General features: G+C 34.6%; 2 long non-coding RNA genes across 7 annotated transcripts in view; one reads left to right on the top strand and one right to left on the bottom strand.

The window, feature by feature from the left end:
- LOC102900852 overlaps positions 1-14,088 on the bottom strand; it is a 46,513-nt gene extending 32,425 nt beyond the window's left edge. The window contains exons 1-3 of the long non-coding RNA XR_006594444.1: positions 13,951-14,088; positions 7,943-8,037; positions 406-472 (exon numbers count right to left, since the gene is read on the bottom strand). This is a non-coding gene — a long non-coding RNA (uncharacterized LOC102900852). The remainder of the gene's footprint in view (positions 1-405; positions 473-7,942; positions 8,038-13,950) is intronic.
- Positions 14,089-14,537: 449 nt separating this feature from the next.
- Positions 14,538-20,708, top strand: part of LOC123383983 — a 40,633-nt gene continuing 34,462 nt past the window's right edge. For 4 of the 6 annotated variants that reach the window (XR_006594445.1, XR_006594451.1, XR_006594446.1 and 1 more), the window contains exon 1: positions 14,539-14,677. This is a non-coding gene — a long non-coding RNA (uncharacterized LOC123383983). Of the gene's footprint in view, positions 14,678-19,757; positions 19,791-20,708 lie in introns of all 6 variants that reach the window. The other 2 variants (XR_006594458.1, XR_006594453.1) reach the window with 1 other exon arrangement.

Genomic DNA, 20,708 nt, shown 5'->3' with positions numbered 1-20,708 from the left:
TACTCTGCACTGACAGCATGGAGCCTGCTTGTCTCTTTCTTTCTCTCTCTCAAAATAAATATATAAACATTAAAAAAATAAATAAATAAACTTGACTAATAATAATAAAGATAATTACTTATTTATCAATTCCTTTGGAGGACAAGTGTTTAAAATTGTGATTCTCAGATTTAGAAAATAGAGCCTTGCTGTAAAATACTTTCCAAAATAGAAAACTTATTCAAAGCAATGGCATTATTCTTGTTCTAAACTGGATTAAATTAATACCAACCTTCAATGTGTAGGGGGTAAGGGGAGATAAGAAACTTGTCATTCAGAAAGAAAGCAACACCTGTAGCGAAACACTAACTTTTTATAGCAATGGCAGAGGTTAATACTAAATATTAACTGAGAGTTGATACTTACAAGGTAAGAATTGCTGGGCTAAGTAGGGGACTATTTTATTATGGTCTTCATTTTATCTTTATTAAACCTAGGAAAAAAAAATAAGAGTGAAGACTTTAAAAAATTGATCACATTATAGAAGTTAATAAAATTTTCAGCTAAAGTTGATAATCACAGCTTTCTGATCCTTATACAGCACAATCACAGATTATGAACACCAAGCAGCATTTACCTATTTCAGTCCAAAGTGTTATCATTAGTTTTTAAAATTCACTTTTCTATTACTATTACCTTCTCAAAGTTTGAAAGTCAAATTCTAAGTGCAACTAAAACTCACACTTCATGTCTAACTTGGAGCACACTCAGCTTCTAGAGGACATCATCTAAGCCCAGATATTTTAAGATAAATTCAAGATCATACCTCAAGATTGACCAATCTTTCTCTCACACACATACACACATGTAACATGTATACAAATGCAAAATGTAAAAATCCATATATTGCTTAATTCCAAGAATTCTATTGTAAAACAGTATAATACAAAGCTTAAGTTGGAGTTTCAAATGCATAAACAAATTCTGAAAATAATGTTATGATCGATAGCCATAACAAAAGAAAATACTATTGTGAAACTGTCTGAATTCAAGGGTAAATGGAAGAGCAGTGATAAGAAAAATTGCCTCCAAGGCTGTTCTTTATTTACAAGAGTAGGAAGTACTATTTCTATTAGTTACTGTAAGATATAGAACAAATAGAATAAAGTCATCCATGCTTTTAGGAGCATCCTAAGTATACATCTTATTGTAGAAGATCTTCACCAAAATAAAGACAGCACATTTTTTGATATATTTGAAAAAATATTTCAAATCCACAGGAAAATTTCAAATCCCTGGCCTTCTCATCATGGAATTCTAATATTCTGCCAGGCTTATTTTGCTTTACGTATTTTTTTTTTTTTTTTTTAAAGAAAAAGCCTATGCATATAGGTTGAATCCTTTTCGTATCATACCCTGATCCCATTCCTTTCTCTCCTAATATAAAATTACAATCTTGAATTTGGCATTTATTTCCTATACATGCTTTTACACTACTACTACTATAAAATCAAGTACTTAAAACCATATATATCATTGCTTTCTAGCTTTACATAAATGCTATATATCTTATATAAATATTATATAATATACAACCTTTTGCAACTTGTTTTTGTTCGCCGAAGACACTCATCCATGATCACACAGAGCTCTCACTTAAACAGCAGTATAATAAACAGTTCATCATATGACTATGACACAATTTGCCATTCTCCTGTTGCTTAACATTTATAGTACTTTTGATTTTTTCCTATTAAAAATAAAAGTAACTATAAGACTTTTTCATACATGTCTCAGTTTACCTAGAACATCTAGGAAGGGAATTGTTGGGTTCAAGCCTATGTATATCTTCAACTTTACTACGACATTGTCAAATGCTCCCATAAGCAGCATATAGGAAGTTCTTTATTTTCTCCAATGTTTGGAAGTATATTTAAGAAAAATAGCCACTATCCAGAGGAAAAATTTTAAAATTCTTAAATGACCAAATCCTTCTGTTTTTATCAAGTGTGGGTCTAACATAGGTATACTAAATGTACCAGAGACTAAAATTTGCCCCAAGATACTTGAACAAAAATAAAGCTCTCATAATACTGATTTTCTTCACATGATTGAGGAAATAACAAGACTTAATCTAGAACTACTGTGGTAGAGATGATAAGATTCAGAAGTAGTTACTGAGCTTGGATCCATGACGACCAAAGGGGCTGGGGGGCAGGGAGAAGCAGAAAATATAAATGGTTTATTGATGTGAAGAATCCTCCCCCATTTCATTTTGGGCAGTACTCCTCACATGTGGTGCTTCTAAAAGAACTCATGTGGAGCTTGTAAAAAGTACAAATTTCTGAGTCCCAGCTCCAGAGATTCTGATTCTGCAGGTCTGGAAAAATGCTTTATTCTAAGTTATTCCGGTACAGGTGGTCCATAGACAGTTTGTGTCATAATTCATAGCAAAAACAAGATATTTTCTTTTTTTTTTTTTCAACGTTTTTTATTTATTTTTGGGACAGAGAGAGACAGAGCATGAACGGGGGAGGGGCAGAGAGAGAGGGAGACACAGAATCGGAAACAGGCTCCAGGCTCTGAGCCATCAGCCCAGAGCCCGACACGGGGCTCGAACTCCCGGACCGCGAGATCGTGACCTGGCTGAAGTCGGACGCTTAACCGACTGCGCCACCCAGGTGCCCCAGGATATTTTCAATATAAAGGATTATGTAACTCACTTTTTGATTAAGAGCAGGTAACTAAAATGTTATCTGTTAAATTACATCAAACACATTAAAGACAACATTCTAGTATTAGTAAAAAAAAAAAAAAAAAAAAAGTAATTTCAATTTATGGTTGAATACATTTAATTTCACATTACATCAGGTTTTGAGCTCATTTATTATTTCAGACAAAACTAACACATACTACAACAAAGCTTGTTTCAACAGTATTAGCAGGAAATTCATATTCTGAGTTTACTGTGATTGGTAAGGGAAAACATTAAGAGTAGGAGTGATTAGTTGTAATTTTAATGAAGATGACCAGGGAAAAACTATGATTACCTTTTAAAAAGAATGCTACCGCAAATGTCAAGACTTTAAATTGGGATATTAGGCTTATACAAAATAAAATGTCATTTGTAGTTTTCTACCTACACTTCATTAACTACAGATGAAATCTGAACATTAATAGAAATCTAACATTCACTTCCTTGTAACTATAACCTACTGGAATTATTTAGACACAAAAGGTGAGAAAAATGCAGATATTTAGGTTATGCAAAGCTGTACAAATTTAAATTGTAAAAATAAAAAACAACGTTCTGTATCATTTGATATTACAAAGACCTAATTCCAAAAGATTTAGAATAATCTGAACTTTCAGATATAAAACATTTTAACAGTAAGAAAAAGTAAAGACTTAATGAGTTTCCACCTGCAGCCTGCTCTGTCTTTAGTTAAATACAACACTAAGTAGTATGGGGTATTCTTTTTAGTTATAGTGAAATCAGCAAGAATTTGGCCTTGTTTGTTTGGGCTATAAACAAAGATAACATGGGCTCAGAATATGGCCCCAAAGTGAAAGAAACACTCCAATGTGGCCATAATCAACTTCTCTTTCCTTAATACAATACATAACTTGTGTTATCAGCAACTTATTAATAGTTTTTTTCCAATCTACCAGCTTAAAAGTGAAAAACATGAAACATACCATGCATACTTCCAGAAACAAGACAGTTTTCCATTCATACGTGAAATTAACAGAACAAAAATTAAATAAAGCCACAGAGTAAATAATAGAAAAATGTAAGTCTAAGAACTGTAAGCAACTGTTCTCTTTCTGCAGCTTTGGGAAAAAAAGTACCTTTTGTCAAAAAAAGTATTTATTATGCTATATATGGGTTATGATAGTTGGGCCCTTCCTACCTGGTCTGTAAAAGCTGGTGGGTGTAGGCTCCTTTGGCCACCATTATTGCATATTGATGCTATTCTGTACAACAGCTGACATGCAGCAGCAATCTCCCAGCCCCTGCTCCCAGCTGTAAGGGACAAGAACAAGGGCTGTGGTGATACTTGTTTATTCATTGTTGCTGCTGCTGCTGCTGAAGCAGCAAGCTAAGAAAAGCATATGCAACTGACACAGAAGACAAAAATGGTTCAGGCCCAACCTACCTAGCAGGTCTGCTTACATCACTATATGATACAATTATTTAAGAATTTTTTTTTTTTCTTAAAAAGTAGGATGGGAAGAGTAGAAGACAAAATTAGTGTTTTGATTAGAAAGTGAACCTATAATGTATCTAAGGAAAAAAATTAATGACACATGTAATGATCTTCAGCTCCTAGTTTAGATTTAACTGCTCAATTATCAAAATTCTCAGAAAAGTTTTAGCCAGATTTGCCATGAATTCATAAATTCATATTATCTTTCCTATCCATTCTCCTGGAAAATAAGTATCTAAAATTTAATCAAGAAATGAAATTATATTTTGCTTATAAAAAGCTCCAGACTCCCAAGTTCCACATATCTAATCATCATCATATGTTTGCAATCAGACCCTATTAACAAAGAAGATTTTTAGCCCATAAACTTTCTTTTTTCTTTTACAAAAAAACTCCAACTATTAAAAAAATTTCCACATGTAATTTATCTACTTTAAATGTGTAATATGAAGCTAAAAACTTAGTACATAATATTAAATGAGTAACAAATAGAAGTATTCTGTCAAATTATCTTTAAATTTAAATGTGATGCTATTTATATCCAATAGCATTAAATTAATACTTCAATTTTAAATGCAATCCTTATCTTTTAATGCCTTAAGCAAATTTTTGATTCTGAAAAATATTTAAAAACTCAGGAAAATTAGGACATCTATAAATTATTTTTTTAAATGCTAGAACTGGCTGAATTTAAATAATATCTAGTCAAGAAGGCTAGATTTGGGATTAAAAATACAAGTATAAAACAGAAATACCTAAAATTCAGATAAAAACATTTTGTGGGGAAAAAAGGGAAAAACCCAATCTTTTATGTTTATCAAAATTGAAAAACAACTGTTCTGTTTAGCAGCAGTTCAGTAACAAATAATGCTAATAAAAATAAAAAATAATTCTGAGGATCACAGGGTAACAAAAATACTATAATACATTTATTATGAAAGCCAAACAATGGAAAAAACTAACAGCAAATATCAAAAAAGGATATTTAAAAATTAAGACACAAAACAGTAACAAATTAATGAACTATTAACCAATGGATTAATCAGTCTCGGGAACTACATCTGAAATACACTACATGTTTCTCTTCCAAGTGACTCTAATCATGAAACAGGAAAGTAAAACTAAGCCAAATCATACATGTTAATAAAATACCAAAACTGTGTTTTGTCGTGCTAAGAACTGAAATTTTACTTCAAAATGATATTTAATGAAAAATTTAAATCTTCTCATTACTTAAATATTGTTTTGAAAATGGTTATCAGAAATTATAATTCTGAAAAGAAAAAATAGACTAAGAATATATTTTATTGGTTGGTCAAGAAACACCACAAAATACACACATACAAAACTGCCTCAAACATTTAAAAAATTTTTTAATTGACTATTCTTTAATGAATCCACAGCAACATTACAAAACCACAATAAAGAAAGTTGTTACAGCTGAGAAACTGCTTAAAATACGTTGTCCTTATAAACTAGAATTATCTACCAATGACAATGAAGAATTTCAAGTACCTGAGTGGACATGTTAAATTTTCTCTATTCTAGTTTATCCTAATATTCTTTCCCTGCTAAGGATAACTATTTCAAAAAAATTTGAACACTGACAGTCTAACTGTATTTTAGGAACAATTAAGAATTTTTCCTGAAAATGAATGTTTTTTTAACCCGGAAAATGCATTTAACCCAGAATATAAACACTGTCCAAATAAGAAGTGTATCAGAGAAAAAAAACCACAGTAAGTCTTCTTCCCCAAATCCTGATATGATAAAGTACTTACCAAGGCTTAGATATAGATAATCAGGTTTGCAAATTTAAAACACCTAAAATCCGTAGAAAATGTCCTTTAAGGGGTAAAGGATAGCCAAATCACACAGAGCAGTAAAAGCCTTTATTAACCTGTCTTCTAAAATAACACACACTACCAATTAGGTTAAAGTTTCTTATCCTGTAAGAGCTGACCAAATACAAGAAAACTATTAATATTTGCACCAAATCTCTTACATGTTAGATTATTTACTAAGCTAAAAATTTGGAAGTTTATAAGCCAGTATATAGTTATAGAGAGATGATTTTATGGTGCTAAATGTTTGTGTCCAAATAATAAGTTTTGACAACTTAAAAGATCATAAATCATAAACTCTCTAAATTAGAAACTCTGGGGATTGATGTCTTTATCTAAAATATCAACTCAAAAGCTATCACTCTTCCTCCATTTAACAATAGGCTGTGTGCAAAGATATCTGGATTGAAACTGATAAATTGAATCTGGATTTGTTTTTATTTTTCAGACATTCAGAAACCACATTTTTCACTTTTCATCTTAATGTTTTCTAATCTGAAAATCACTGGCTAAGTTAGAGGGGGAAAAAGTTGTATTCATTTCCATCTTATTTAAACTAAGCTGCTTATTTGTAACATTCTCAAATCTAAGCTATGAAGACATTCAATACCCTGTATTTATCTCCAACAGTATATAGTGACACCTTACAGTATAATGATATCAATATGTGAACTCTGCCCTTATATTAAACTGATTTCTATTAAATTTTAACATTTTATTTAGCTTTAACTGTTAATGGATTCACATTCCTGGATTATCTAATATCTTATAATAAATGCTGAATATTAGTTTTTAAATATTTTGTTACGTATCTCAATGTTCAAACACACATTAGAGAATTTGCTTTAAAATAACTGAACATTTAAAGATACAAGCAGTTATATGACAATTACACTTCACTCATAAGACAAAATTAACACTTTTCTTAGGAAAACAAATCTTTGCTATCTTTCCTGTATCGTAAGCATATAAACATTTTTAGGTGAAAAAAAATTTAAAGAAAAATTCATATTATGCTCTATTTTAGTAAACCTCACTTTAGCAAATACTTTTTTAAAAATACGTTAGGGTTAATACTTTATCATGTGATTAATATTTTTACCATGCAAAAATTAACCAATGCTTAGTAATATTGTTCAGTAAGTTCATTTTCATTATACCAGGTCACTGTTTACAAAACAATCAAAATTTTTATTAGCTAAGTATCTGAAACCTTCAAAAAACTATAAAAATCAAAGAAAATATACTAGAAAAGTGGCTCTGTGATAAAGTATTTTGGAGGTAAAATTAAGTCACTGGAAGTTTTGGCATTCTACATTTTTATAGTCTGTAATTTTTGATATGAACAATTTAAATATTTTATTCAGAGTACCTATGAGTAAGATACTAGTTTCTGCTTAAGAAAGTGGGTTTTTCAGTTTCAACCAAAATGCCACTTTTGGTTAGGATGGTATCTGGAATACTTTAAATTCTCTTAAAATAGTCTCATTAATCTTACCTAAACTTATAGGCTCTACCTATCATTATACCTGTCAAACAGCCAAGCACCAAACTCTATTTGATTTAAACCTTTCATTTTATGAGATGAAAAGTGTACTATTTAATTCTTCTTTATATACCAGTATAATAACCTTAAAAAAAAAAGAAAAATCACTATATATATTCTTATTTTTAGAATGAATAAATTCAGTTGGGACTGGATCTAATAAAAGTCGATGAGAATAGCAATTATATTAAAAAATGTGGAGTTTTAATAAGAGAAGCCTACCTGACCACTTCACAGATTTCTGTCTATTAATAAATCTTTATTGGTTTTAGCTTACCTAAAAGTTCTAGCTTTACTAATGGTCTAGTCCAATTATACTGCAAAGATATGAAATAGTATGCTTTTAAAATTCATTAGTATACCTTAATCTCCTATCATGTTCCAATGCATTATGTGAGTGTTCAATCAGAGAAGTTAGGTTGTTCTCCAGAATTGGCTCTCTCCTAAAGGTCAAAACCTGCAATAAAAATGTCATGTATTATAGCATGAAGACACTCAACAGATTTCCGCCTCCTGCAGTTCCACAGTTGATCCCTGAACACGAAGGTAAAAATCTTCAAAATGACCCCAATCTTGCCTGTGTTCAAAGAAACCCTAACTTGAAAATAATGTTTTTTAAGCAGAAATAACTTGATTAGAAACACCTGTGATATGCTTTATCATCTGAAGCCTCTTCAAACAAATCAGATTAATATGTTTCTGCTTTCATTTCTCTTTAGGGCATTCATTTTCAAAGGTGTGCGTGCGTGTGTGTGTGCGTGTGTGTGTGTGTGTGTAAGTGCTGGAGGACTGGTAAAGGTGACTCCATAAGGAAAATATCAGAAATACAGTTTGTGTTTCTAAAACTCATAAAATCCACAGTTAAAAGAACTACTCAAGAGACAGAGATAAATTTTTAACTACCTTTCTCCCCAAATTATCAAACATTTTAATGATGAGAGAAATTACTATTCTTAAGTTTGGTCTTTTGCCATGCCCAAGTGAACAATTATACTGATATTTCCAAATATTTTTAAGACATTACAGTTCTCACAGAAAAAAAATTTAGAATTAACTTTTTAAATAAATTAAAATATTTATAAGTAACAAGTGGATGACTATTGGGCCAATGGTTTTTTAATATTTCCAGGTAGATGGTGTAACCAAATGTATAGAAGTGGCTTCTTCATTTGTTTCACTTGAATCTTAATGATTTAATGGCAATTATGTAAAAATATAAAGTTGTTAAATTACCATAGGTTTATACCGTACTGTATGTTAACGAGTTCAGTTTTCTACTGTTATTTAAGAATAGCTTAGGAAAAGAAATGAGAACCAAAAAACCTTTATTCCTCTGCCGCCAAATATTTAACAACAAATAGCACACATATGTAACTCACAAACATCAATCCAAAAACCATGACATTTTGAAACATTAAAATCATTTCTACATAGTCCTTCTCAAAAGATCTAGACAAAGTTTTCTATATTTGAGCACTCTGAAAATTAAGGTGTCACAACTTTAAAAATCACAGAAAGAAAATAGAAACCATTATGTACTCCATGCCAAAAGTTTTTAAATAGTGGGGAAACAACAAATACTAGACAATAAAGAACAAAAGAGGTTTGGATCGAAGACAAATATTAAACCAAACGTGTATGATAAGAAAAAAAAGATGTAGCCCCCCCAAACTAGTACAACTCAATGTCAAACATATTACAAAGTAGTTATTTACACTTAAAACCCAGTGCAAAATTTTTCCAGGGCAAAGACTTTTTAGTGAAATATGAAAGTAATAAAAAAAGTATATTAAACTTCTCATTAGATAAAAAATATTAAAAATAAAATTAATATGTATACTTAATATCAGTTCATATTTGAAACTTTTCTTTCTAAAAGGAGATTCTTTAAAGCATCTCTAAGACAGACACTGGGGAGGAAAAAGGCAAAGGAAAATCATTTCCCTATAAGAAAGCAATATTTATAGGAAGCCTCTACAGTCATTTGTATATGCAAATAATCAAACATATAAACATTTATTAGTAACGTGAAATTCTAAAAGTGATACTACTCTTATTAAGACAATCACGACTTTAAAGTCTAATACTATCACTAGCAAAAATGACTTAGTCTAATTTTTGACACTTATTTGAAAGTGGTAGTTTATTATTGATTTCCTTTGGTCTTAAGAGATGTGGGGCTACCAAATTTCAGCAAGTCATAGTTTGAATCTAATTACATGCCAAATTAGTTGCCTGGCCACAGTGTTTCTAAGTTTGCTAAATAAAAATTAGTAACAGTAAGAAATAACAAAACTACATGTACATGAACACTCTGGCATGACAGTTCTTTCTAAAATGTGTTTTCTAGTCATAATCAGACCAGTAACCTGTTTCTTCTAAAAAAGGGTTAAAAAGAAATCAATGTGGGAATTATTAAGTTTCACTAAACAAAAGGAAAAAAGAAAAAAGCCAATTTTAGGCCAGTGAAATTTTTTAAAATGAGAGACAAATTTTTATACAATAAAATTTCAAAATAGTGTATTTAATTGATTTTTTTTAATTGGAGAAAGCTTATGTATCACATAGAAGAAATACCCAATACAGTCTCTGGGCATTTTTTTTTTTTTTTTCTTGTAAATCTTATTAACTGACCAATATTGAAGTATATTGTTACTGCATGCCAATAAACAGAAATAAAAATATACATGTCTTCACAAACAAAAAACAAAAATGTAGTACACAAAACATGATGAAACAAGGGATCCAGAATATGAAAGCTATTGTGAAATTTTCATCCTTGGTTCCAGTTTTTGGTAACATTAAAAAGTGATATTAATCTGATTCGAAAAAATGTAGTGTTACTTGCAAACACTGGAGGTTACATTTTGTAAATGTACAACTAAGGCAAGTTAATAGCATTAAAGCAAAGTCTAAAATTGCACTTTTATTTGGAGTTTTAAAAAAAATTGAAAGGCAAACAAATGAATATCAATGCTACCAGGAAGACTGACACCTTACCTTCTCTAGTTCCCTCTCCCCCATGTTATATAAACATAGCTTTAAAAAGAGTAGAGCTACTGGCAACACCTTTACCCACCATTGTTTTCCAGAGGGAATAAATGACTTTTCTAGTCCTTACAATAGAAAATGAGAATTATCAATTTCTACAGAGAAATATGGATACTATACGTAATAATAATATACATGTTGGAACTCATACCTACATGGCCACAAATCTAAAAACCCATCACATAAAAAGAGAAAGTATTTTAAATGCTGTCATTTTTATTTAGGTGCTAGTACATTCTCAAGCTTTAAGTGTAGTATTTTAAATAAAGGAATCCTTCACTTCTTTAAAAAATGGCTTATTAAATAAAACAATTCTTCACCATCACTCCTTAAAACAAACAAAAACCCTCATAAACCAAAGCACTAAAAAAGTATGGTTAAGTTTAACCCGCCTGGTGGAATTTAAAGCCCTCTCTTACCCCACCCTCAAAACTCTCCAAGTCACATAATAATCTGAATGAAAATTAAAACCCCAAACCCAAAATAACAGTAAAAAAAGCAAAACCTGATAGTTCTGTATCATAGGTAAAATTACACTTAAAACAGAAATGAGGTCTCCTACAACTTCATTAAGTCAAATTTTATAGAGAGGATAATTAGCACCTTTCATGAAATTTTCATGAGATGATTCAAAATAAACAGCTTTGAAAAAAGGTAATGAACAAAGATTCCACAATTGCAATTCTTGTTATGAAGGCAATACAAAATAGCATTATTTATAAACTCAGCTATTTCACTCAATATAAATTATATTTATAGCCCTACAGAGATTTTAAAAGTCGTGGGATCTTTTCATTTGAATATTTTCTAACAATGTATATTTGACCTAATGTTAGAATACAAACTAAGTTTCAAAATTTCAACTGCTATTCATAAAAGAACATTAATTTCTATTAAATTGAAAAATCTTTTAAAAAGTATCTACAGCTATCTTGTTTATCACTGACTTCACCGATTTGCTTTGAAAACCACACCCGCCTTTTATCAAGATGCAATTAAACGGAATGACAAGCTTGGTAATAAATAGAAATATATTGACGGCTGTCTCAACCAACATTAAACAAAAATGAACTGAAAACCAACCAAGTAAGACACAACACACCCACAATGGTGTATGCGATGTATTTCTTCACAGTGAATTTATCAAAGGAATGAAATCACACATAAGCACCTGTGCATACTTACCTGTTGTATTGTCTAAATTAAGCAACGTAAATTTCTTGTTAATAAAGTTTTAAGTCCACAGCAATGGCTGAATTTGCAAAACCCATGTGTTTTAAGTTAGATGTGGAAAATAAATTTAAATACATACAATTTTTATGGGCAATGTGGGGAGGCTCATTCCTAAGAAATTTTAAGTTTCTTATCATCAAAATAAAAGAAACAATTCTGCCGAAATCTGCATCGAAATGTGTAGCTTAAGTTGAAAATTTTCTGCCAAAGAAATAAAAACCCTAGACCCTACAGTCAGTTTTTAACCAACAGATAACAGGGGCAAACACATAAAAGTCTTGCAATTTCAGCCAACAGAATTACAATTTTTGCGAAAACTGCATCCTCAGTTTTACTTTTAATACACATTTCAGAACTGTTCGAAAGTCCTTTATGGAAGAAAAAAATACTAAACACCAGCTTCCCCCCCACCCCCCAAACTCCCCGTCTTAACGTTTCCTAACTATTTCCGTGGTTCTCTAAAAGTATTTTTCTCAAAGTCGAGAATCACAATCTAGTGTTCAACTTTCAAACCCCCTAGTCCCGCTCCCTTCCAGCCAATCAGGGGGTAACAAGTCCGGTGTTTTGGGAGCTCCGTTAGACACAATTTGAAAAACATCACATTGCGCTCTCCTATTCTCCTCGGGGACAGATTCTAAGTGAGGGCGGGTCCTCCAGTCTTTACAGAAATAAGAAATCAATCAATCGTTACATCAATTCCAGGGGGAAAAACTCTTCGGGCAGGTGGTCCTAAAGAGTGAGTGAGTGCGGTCCCCAGAAAGCGTTTTTCCTCTTCGCGAACAATTGAATAGCTGCTGCAAAACCCATCTCCTGCATATTCGCGACCCAGAGCCGCGCGCCCCACATGCAAAACACACCGGCAAAGGGTTAATCAGCGGTGCCTTCAGCGCAGAAAAAGACTCAAAACCTAACAGATCTTTAATGAATAATTTTTACGAAGGCCATTATTTATAAAGTCCTGCTTAAAACCGTAACTGGCTCAAATCATTCAAGAGTTACCGACTAAGAATTGGTAGAAACTACGACGTAAAAAAAAAAAAAAAAAAAAATCACTAAAGGGAAAGACAAATAACAGTCCTCTTCCCTCCGCCTCAGTCAAGAGAGTTCCCGAGAAAAGGTGGAGATCGCAAAATTACCGTTAAGCTGTCCGGGCTAAGACTTTTTCGTGAGGAAAACATCAATACAGTTTCACAGATTGCTTTTTTCCCCCTGAGACATGTTTCAGAGATCGGAGGAGTCTTCTAAGAAAAGTGCAACTGGGAGAAGGAAATTGCAAGCTCCAAACCCTATCTTTCACCCCCCCCCCCCGAAAAAACAACACCGTGAGAGCAAAGGACAAAAATCCCGAGCAAAAAGCGAAAGTCCAGCATCTTCCCTAGGAGCCCGCTGAAACCTCAAAAGTCTGCCCCCGCCCTATCTTGCCCAAATTGGAAAAGCCAGACACCGTTTGGGTTACTCCTGCCGGGACCGAGGAGCGCAAAGCCGTAGGGCTACGTTGTGAAACCCACATTCCGAGGGCACCTCACGCTTCAGCGTCTAACACAATATACAGTGCTGGGTCCCGCGGACAGCAGGTCCGCACGACGGACTGGAGGCACCCACTAGACTCTCGGTCCTTAATTTTCCGTAGATCTTAAATTTCATGTCACGAGAAGGCGGCCGTCAGCGGGCCGGGAAAACTGCGATTAAAGACCGCTCGGTTTGGCAAATGGGGGAGGGGACGCTCGCCCCTCTCCTGTCAAGAAGCCCCGGCCTGCGGAGCCCCGCCGCGCCCCGAGCCCGGCCCCGGGCGGGGGGTCCCGCTGACAGATCTGCTGGGCGGCGGCTGCTCCGCCGCAGCCCGTCAGAGTCCCGCTCAAACTGCAACTCCCCTCCCCCCACACCCCCGTCTCTCCGCGCTCCCGCCACATTCCGCCCGCCGCCGCCCACTCGCAGACACTCAATTACCCCCAACCCCATCTCCTCTCATTTTTAGCAATTAAAATGAGGGCGGACCCAGTGCCCACTCGCTGCACCCCCCCCCCATCGCCTGACGGTCCCCCACTGCCACCTCCCAGGTCCCGCTGTTACTTCTTCAGGTTCTTACCGTCTGCGCCAACCCTGGTGAAGCTCCGCGGGCTGCCCTTTGCACGAAGTAATTTTTGGCAATTTTTTAAGTGATTTTTCGGCGGAGTCCTAGCGGCGCTATAATCTCGGACAGGTTATCCCGTCTCTCCCGCTAGATTGATGAGATCAGGCATCACTCGAAAATGGCGCCGAAAGCGCTGAGGCTCCTCATTCAAATTCGTTAGAGCCAACCCCGCCGCCCCGGGGCATGCCGGGAACGCGGGCTGCCTCCACAGCTGTCAATACCGCCTCCTAACCCTTCTCTAGCTTTCCCGACACTTCTGCTCATGCGCAAACTCCTACCCCAACCTCCGCGCCTTGTACATGCGCAGAATCGTCGCTGTTCGCCGCTCGCACTTTGCTTCCTCAGTCTCTCCAACGACCTCCTTTCTTGCGCGTGCGTGCAGCTTCTTTGCTGAGCCGCGGACGTGGAGGAACTGTGGGGACTGTGGGCCCGAGGGTCCATAGATGACTTGTCAGTCGATCGGCATTATTTTACTGTTCGAGGAAAACAAATATGGGTGCAGCCTAGACGAAAAGAAAAACGTTTTATTGCCAGTGTCTAAACTAACAACGGACTGTGTCTCTGAGACCCTGTGTATGGATACACGTGTACTTAAAACAGCCCCGCCTGTGTGTAGAGCACTTGCTGTATGTCAACGCTTTGCAGGAGCTATTGCACTTAAGGCTCAGAACAACTTTATGAGGTAGGTACTATTATTATTATCGGTTTGCAGACCAGGAAAGCAAGGCTCAGAGAATTTAAGTAATTTGCCCAAGGAGGCACAGGTTGCAAGCACGTGGATGAGTCCGCATCTGTCAGATTCTGGAACTTGGGGCACTCTGTTTCTTGCTGTGCGATCCAACCTGAGCACACACAGGAGGCGTGGTTTCCCCTCCTCAACAACTGTGTGTGTGTGTGTGTGTGTGTGTGGTGTGCGTGTGCTCTGGAGTGAAGGATTACTTAAGTGTGTTGTAGCCCTTCTCGATTCTAGGCTGTTTCGAAGGCGCTTTCATCGAGTCCAGTTTCTCACCGTCTCACATGTTCCTAAACATTCTGCTCTGTTTTGGGGAGGTGAATGGGTAGTCTTTGGGTATCACTTAGGGTGATTTTTTTTAAACGGTGGTAAAGGAACTGAAACTATCGAAGACGGGTTTTCCATTTTGCGGCACGTTAATAAAGTAATAATAGCTAGATACCACGTACACTGTGGTACTGTACTTTGTACTCTGGCTTGGCACGGAGCTAAATAAACGCTTTACGGATTGATCGTGTTTGCCCCTAAAAACAGTCCTGTTATATAGGTATTATTGTCATTTTATACATGAGGGCACTCGAGACTCAGATTAAGAGATTTGCCCCTAAGTCTTAGAACTAGTAAGTAGAAAGAGGCACAAAACGTAGACAAATCTGTGCCCACGTCCCCAAACTGGACGCTAAGATAGCAATAATTGATGATAAAGTTGTCAATATTTTAACACCTTCCTTAGAAACCTCTTTTAAGCATTCATATGCTTGGGAGAGTTATCCTACCCGCCACCAAGCTAGTTAAGATGAAAATGAAAACAAAACAACTACCATTGATCCTATATTGTTACATTTTAAGATTATTTTTGACTGGTTAATTTTTTCCTGATCCCAAGTGATAATAAGCTTTCTAAAGAATCCAACAGTCTAAAAGCTGCGGTATTGCTACATTTTTTTTCCAGTTTCTGTTGCAAAACAACTTGTGATGCACCGTAAGTAACTGTAGGAGTATACAAAAACATACATATATCATTGCGAGGGTTAAAGAAGATGATGGATGTTGAAAGTGCCTGAAGTACTAAGAAGTAGGGAAATGGGAGAAGGCTAGCATGATTTGCATTATTGAGGCACAATTAGAAAAGAAGTGGATTTTAATAATTTGAGATCAAGAAGTAATGTTGCAAAGTAGTATGTTTGTTTTACATCTCTGGTACTTCTGTGCACTGGTTAAGTGGGTGGACTCTGGAACTAAACTGCCTGGATTTGGATCTCAGCCTTGCTACTTATTAGCTTTATAAATTACTTTTTCTCAATTTTATCTTCTGTAAAAGGTGTAATGCTATTATCTCATTGGGTTGTATGGATGTAAATGTGGTAATATAGTAAGTGCATTTTAACAGCGGTTGGTATATTAGTAAATGTTAGCTATTGTTGTCAGTCATTAACACTAATCTTTTAAAATAGGTTCTTATGTCTTAAAAAGCTAAGCTAGTGCCAATAGGAGTTAATAAACATTTGTGATCAAAAGCTCCTTAAAATGATAAAGTAGCCTGACAAATTATTTTTGCCAAATATGAGTAACAGTCTCTGCCAGATGAATAAGGATGTCAATGTATCATTAAGAGTATCATATGGAAGTGGAATAGTTTTATTGCTTTTTCTAATTATTAAAATTAAGGAGGGGGGAAGAGCAAAATGAGGCCAGTCTAAAATATAAAGTAAAAACTACCCAAATTTCTGTCATCCAGAGATAAGTATATATTCTTTGTTCTTTAAAAATATACTATATCTGTGGCGAGAATCAGCCAGACGTAAGTCTGGATAAGTGGTATCTTTAAGGAACAATTGTACTTGAACTGCATGAACTGGTAAATTTTTTATCTAACCCCCTTTACGATATAGTCTGTCAAGAGAATTCTAAAGTGATGATGTTGGTAAATAACATTTACTGAGCACCTACTGTGTGTCAGCTAAGCAAGTATATGCACTTTCCCCTTGAATCCTCACAGTAACCCTTGAGGTTGGTGCAATTATCTCCATTTTGCCCAGACTGAAGTTTATATAGAGGTCACTTTTAGAAGATTTAAGTCCTGTTTTGTTTAAAATACTATTTCATAAACCAAAAACCCTTCATAATCTCAATTCACCAAAACAGGAGGAAAACAAAATCTAGTAACATGGTTCCTATGCCTGAACAAAAAGCCCAATTGGAAGATGTTTTGAAAACGACGAATTTTATGTTTGACCACAAGGGGGTGCACATAATTGAGTTGAATTTTAAAGGAAAAAAAAAAAAAAAAAGAAAGTGTTTTTACATCAGATCATCAAATTCAGAGGTAAAAACTAATAAGAATACTTTCTCCAAATTTTAATACTCCACATAGTGATGTACTTTATGAAAATAAAGAAGTTATTTAGGTACTCAGGGTAGAAGTTTTCAGCTTTTTTTCATCTTCAATATGATGAAGAGTTAATCAGCCCTACCCCACTCCTTTCCACAGACCTCATTTGAGTCTCTGCATACTCTTTACTTGTCATAACAGTAGAACTGAAGTCATAATTTAAAATCTGAGGTTTTACTTGGAAACTGGAATGCAATCACCAGCAAACGAATGGTAAATGTGGGTAATGTGGAGAACAGAGGTTTTGTAATTTCAATGCTTTCTTTCCCTCCTGCTGTTTGTAATAAGAAAGCTACAACTGATGGAATGTTGGCTTCAACATATTAACTTATTTAGATAAAACTGTGAAAGCTATAGGTCTTTTCATCTTTTACAAAAGAACGAAGACTTGAAAACATTCTGAACAATAACTTGAAAATTTAGTACACACTGGAGAATGTTTTAAAAACAATTTGCTTAGATGGGTCTTAAAGTAACATTTATTTTCCTGTTGGTCTTGTTTCTCTAAGGTGGACTCAATTTTTAAAAAATCTTTTTACTTAGAAATAATTTTAAATTTACAAAAAGTTCAAAAATAAAAATAATTTATAGAACATCCTTACCATCTGCTTGCTCTTGTGCAAAATCTCTCTCACCTCATACATGTATATTTATATACAATTTTTTTCTGAACCATTTTAGGTTAATTTACATACATTCTGACCTGTAACCCATGAATACTTGATAGTCTTACATTGAACTAATACTTCAATCTACCTCCATATTCCAATTTTGTAGGTTGATCCTTGTAGCTTTTCCCCCTCTAGTATAGGAGCCAGACTGGTGTCAGGTACTACATTTAGTTGTCATGACTCTTTAGCTTCCTTTACTTTGGAACATTTCCAGCCTTTATCTTTTATTACCTTGACATTAAAAAAAAATTTTTTTTTTAATGTTTATTTATTTTTGAGAGAGAGAAACAGAGAGCAAGTGGGGGAAGGGTAGAGAGGGCAGGAGACACAGAACCAGAAGCAAGCTCCAGGCTCTGAGCTGTCAGCACAGAGCCTGATGCCGGGCTGGAACTCATGAACTGCAAATGTTGAGATCATGACCTGAGCCGAAGTTGGATGCTCAACCTACTAAGCCACCCAGGCACCCCTGAGCTTGACATTTTTAAAGGATATAGCTTCTCACTCCACCCCTCTTTTAAATAAAACGTTCCTTATTTTCTTTTTGTCTGATGTTCCCTCATGATTACATTGGGGTTATATATATATTCTCAATTGGACTACTGCACAGGTGATCACTTTTAGAAGCACATGATATCCATCTTTCCCTCAGTGATTTAGTTTTGATCACCTGATCCATATGTGGCCCGAATTTTCCATTCTATAGTTACTCTGGGTTTTGTTTTTTTTCTTCCTGGCAATTAAAAAGCAAATTGTGGGGAAATATTTGAAGATGCATCCTGCTCATCATCAAAATTCCCATTTAAATTTAGAATCAACTGTTGCTGATATAATTTTACCATAATGGTTGCAAAATGAGTCAACAAATCTAATGCTCTCTCCACATCTACCAGTCAGCCCATAGCATTCTGTGAACAAAGAGCCCTTTCAACTCTATTTGTCTATTTATTATCTGCATTAACTTAGGAGTTCCTATTTTTCCATTCTGTATTTGCTTTGTTTTCTTGAGTTTTACCTATATTTATTTATATGTGTATATTTTGTATACTTTTTTTCTGAATCACTTGAAGGTAAGTTACATCATGATCTTTCACTTCTAAATATTTGAGTCTGTATTTAATTATTTTGGTGTTTAAATTGTCCCAGATTAAGCTAGTGGGAACACCTTTAGTTTGGGTACTATGTCTTTGTGATATGCCTACATCATTTTTTTTTTTTTTGAGCACTTCCTTACTTTCTGATACAATAAGATGTTCCATGTTTATCTTGTCTTTAACTCTGCTCCAGCCCTGGAATTAGCCTTTTCTCTAAGGAGCCCTGTTTCCTGTTAGTGCAGAATGGTATTAGAGACCAAGGCTAGGTATGCTTATGCTAATGAAGTGTCTCTGCTTCTTGGATCTTTCGTAAGACAGAACTAGGAAAAAATATATGTGTACACACACACACACACATATATATATATATATATATATATATATATATATACACACACACACACACATAAAGCTATGTGTATATATAAATGTGCATACACTAATATATACACATGGGTTAATGATATGGGTTTAATTTTAAGTTTTTTTTCATTGTAATTATAATTGAGAAGCTATCATAGCAACATTTATAAAGTTCTGAATAAAGGCAATGAAATCACAATCCACACAAACTACTCATACAATTTTCACGTTCCCTTTGAGTCAATAGCTATTTTAAAAGGTCATGCTGTGAAATAGTTTTTTTTGTCTTTTTCCACTTAACATGTTGTAAGCATCTGTGAATTACTATATCAATTTTACAATCTTCATTCTAAATTGCTCTACTACATGTCATTAGCAGATTCTACCATTCTATTGCTGGACATTTAGGTTATTTTTAATATTTTGCTATTATAAAAAATTCTGAAGTGAACATTTTTATGCATATACCTTTTCTAATTGACTTTCTTATTTGTTTGCTTATTTATTGGAAGATTTCCCAGAAGTAGGAATACCAGTTCCCACAGGTAGGTATGTCTTGATGGGTTTGATATGTTTTGGCACACAGATTTAATCAGACATTTACCGAAGTCCATACCAGAATTGGATATACAGAGATGAAAAATATGTAGTCCTTGCCAAGGAAGGAACTGAAAGTCTAATGGAAGACAGATAAATTCTCTAAAAATGACAATTTGATAAAAATAGAGTAAGAGTATGCCTAAACCAGGTTAGGAATAAGTGGCTCAGGAAAGCTTTCCAGAAGTAGAGCTATATATCTTGAGGGATTCCTTGGTGGAGCCTTACAGGACTGGGGTTATTCCAGTGTGAAAGAGAGTGTAGAAATCTGCCACAGAAAACATTTTAAACATCATCATTGGAGTGTAATGAAACAGAAGTCATAAAGAACCTGCATGTTCAAGGAAATTCGGGTAGTTTTTGTGATTTGCTGCTACGTGGCTTTGGAGGAGTTGAAAAGTTCAGCCTGATCAAGTGGATAGAGGTTAAACTATGAAGGGCCTTGTGTGTCACCTTTATATTGATGCAGTTGAAAAATCTTAAACCTGTGAGTAAAATGATCAGATTTATATTTTAGAAACTCACTTTAACAAGGATACTGGAGAACAGATTAGAAAATGTGAGAGCAGGGGTGCCTGGGTGGCTCACTTGGTTAAGCGTGACTCTTAATTTCATCTCAGGTCATGATCTCATGGTTGGTGGGTTCGAGCCCCACATCCGGCTCTCATAGCGTGGGAGCCTGCTTGGGATTCTCTCTCTTCTCTCCCCCACTCAGGTTTTCTCTCTCAAAATAAATAAGTAAACTTAAAAATTTTTTAAAAAAAGAAAGCAAGGAAAAGAAAATGTGAGAGCAGTGGTCAGATCCTCCAGAGGCTATTGTGGTATCCAGGCAAGCAATAAATAGTACTTGAACAAAAGAAGTAGAA

Source organism: Felis catus, chromosome A1 (assembly GCF_018350175.1).
Source record: "Felis catus isolate Fca126 chromosome A1, F.catus_Fca126_mat1.0, whole genome shotgun sequence".
Classification (NCBI taxonomy): domain Eukaryota; kingdom Metazoa; phylum Chordata; class Mammalia; order Carnivora; family Felidae; genus Felis; species Felis catus.
This window is presented reverse-complemented; position numbering and strand designations above follow the sequence as displayed.